The following is a 3,124-nucleotide window of genomic DNA, read 5'->3' as shown; positions in this document are numbered from 1 at the left end:
GAAGCTAGCCTGTGGAAATAGTCCAAAATAGAGGAAAGGCAGTACATATACTTTAATCACATCATTATTTTTAATTAAAGAAAAAAAAAGATGAAGACAGCTAGAAAGCCCAGAACTTGGGTCTTTTCTAACAAACAACAAATATTTGAGTGCATATACCAGACACTATGCTAAACATTGGTGAAATATACCAAATACATCCTCATGATGTATTTATTAGTATGAAGCCACGATGTTTACAAAAATAATATGGGAAACCAGTTATAAAAACTGATAAATATTAAAAAGGATATTAAATTATATACACATTTTACAATTACTATGTAAAAAACAACAAAAACTTATGACTAGAAAGAAGAGTTTGGAATAAAATATACCAAAATATTATGGATAATGAATTTTTTTTATTTCTTCTTTCAAATATTATTAAGGATCATATATTTTAGGTAGAACAAAAATTCATTGAAAGATAAATGGTGTCTTTAATTTAACTAGTATAGTTTCTCCTCAGAATGTTTCTATGTATTTTTATTCAAAATTTGTTTTATTTTTAAAAGACACTTGGTTGATCTGTTAAATCATATCTGGACAAATGTTTTGTTTGCGGGCTTAGAAAAGTGGATTGCTTTATTTTATTTTTGTCTAATCGAATTAAAGACCAACAAGAGAAAGATACCAAATCTTTACTGAGGAAATTTTCATTTGTTAAAAAGAAAAAATGGCTTTCTTCTTGGCATGGTTGGACAGGAAGGTTGGATTTAATTTAGAATGATTAATGAGATTTTGTCAGGCTCCCTGACTTGACCACCACTGCAGTTTGTCAGTGCAACAACCTGGGGAACCCGGACGCCACTCTGTCGCCCAAAACCACTCTCTAGGGAAGAAATTAACTGGCAGGACTAGTGCCAGGTACACGTCACTGGCATTGTCTCTCAGGTATTGACAGCTTAAAAGTCTGAATCAGAAATATGTATGTTTGGGGGACACACGTACCTGGCATTGTTTTCAGTCTCTTTACAAGTAGTTAGTTAACTGCTTTTGAAATATTTAAGTTGTTGATGTTTTTCCAAAGGGAACTTGTTTCAAGACAAATCTTTAGGAAGTCCTTCCTCCCTGATTTATTTGAAGAATTAAACAAACAAAGTAACTTTAGGATCTCAAGTTACTTTCTGTTTTTCCTTTTTTTTTTTTTATTTAAAGAATTAAGATAAAGCCTTTCTTAAAAAGTGAAATCATTTTTCACTTTTGAAAACACTTTTAGCATGACCTAATTTTATCATCAAGTTTCAGTTTAAGCTGTAAGGTTGTGATCTGATTTAATATGTACCCTCTTTTTACTTACTCATGCACTGATGTTTAAAAATAATCAATGACATGATTAACCAAAACAAAATTGCTGATCATGGTTGATTATTATGTGATAAGTGCAATATATAGTTTGGTTTTGGGGTTTAATGGTACGAAGCCAATGTTTTTCGTCTCACTCAAAAACATGTCCAAAAGAACACAAGCAAAAGAAATTTCTTTCAACAAATTCGTAGAGAAGGTCTTAACGATCTGATAGACGTGCCAGGACTACTATGGAGAGATTTAGCATAATGCATGTTTGTCAATTTTTATCAATACAAAAAAAAATGAAACAAAGGATCTTTTCATATTAAACAATTTGGGGGCAGTTGTACCTTCTGAATTGTGTAAATATGTGCAAGCTGAGGAGCGGGACCTGGGACCCTCTGCCAGAGCCAGCCTCCCGAGTGAGTCCCTGCTGTGCTCCTGCAGTAGGCAGCTGACAAAGCACAGAGAAGTGGAAAGGCCTAGAAAAGTCCCTCACAGCTGCTGCTGTTATTGAGAGGAAAACGAAGTAGCTATGTGTATATACCAGCCCAACTATCACCCCTGACATTGCCCTATGATGAGTTTCTTCCAAAGCAAATGTCATTTTCAAACCTGAGGCCATTGAATATTGTATTTCTGAAAATCTGAGAAATTATATAGACTGTTTTTAATGTGTGTGAATTTTAGTGTGATTTCAATTTAGGTGCTGTATTGCATTTTTTTTTCTCTAAAAATCTAATGTAGGATATTATATTTATGAAGGAATTCAGTTACTTTATTTACTGCATATATATAAAACAACAAAAAATATAGATATATATATTATCTCCTTCCCTTAATAATCCAGAAACAAAGAAAATAATATATAATATTTTCCAAAATGCCATCCAAGAAAGATTATAGGTGTTGTCAATAATAAGCCAGAGAAAAAAACCTCTTGACTGAGCTAAACTCACGTTGGATTAGGTGAAACCCGGGGCCTGTAACAGCTTCCCCAGGGTAGCATTTATTACCGCGTTGAAGTTGTGTTGGTTCTGGGTCTGGTTATCAGCCTCAGAGATCTGTTTTTGTCAGCATACCTCAAGCAAATGTATTTTCCATAGCATTGATTTTTTAAATCCAGAATGAAAGGAAATGTTACAGCTCTAATTTGCAGATGTGATCAGTGCGTTCTCTCTCTTCACCAGCCTACAGAAAGTTGACTGATGAAGACGAAACAGAGCAAGGGAGGTTACCTGAATCAGATGCTTTGTGCTCTGTTTCAGCCTGAAAGAAACAGATACATCTCGATCTCAATAGAGATGATTTTTCATATTTAAAATTTGATAGCTAGTGAAACTTTTCAATAAGTATTGCTGATATTTGCTTCCGTGTTTCTCTTTAGTTTATACTGTTAAGTTGAACAGTATTTGCTCTTCCCCTCACCAGTATCCATTTTTATTGACTCAGAATGCTTCTAATATTTTCTATTATTATTACATCAGTTTTGTTTAAAATCTTAATATAGCCCATCACATTACGAGTATGGCCTGCTTTCCTGAAGTCATTCTAATGAATTTTGTGAGGTTTTTTTTGCCATTTAAGGAAAATCTCATTTCTCACATAATCAAGTTGACTAGCCCCCAAGTACGTGTAATATGACCTAAATTTAGGGCATTACTTTACATGATGGTAAAGTTTTAATTTAAATATTCAAACAAGCATTAAAGATGGCTCATTTTGTACAAGGAATTGACTAGGTGCTATGAAAGAGAGAAAAATAAAGAAAACTGTTCCCTGTCGTCAAGGG

Source organism: Saccopteryx leptura, chromosome 1, assembly GCF_036850995.1.
Source record: "Saccopteryx leptura isolate mSacLep1 chromosome 1, mSacLep1_pri_phased_curated, whole genome shotgun sequence".
Lineage (NCBI taxonomy): Eukaryota > Metazoa > Chordata > Mammalia > Chiroptera > Emballonuridae > Saccopteryx > Saccopteryx leptura.
Note: the sequence above shows the minus strand (reverse complement) of the source record.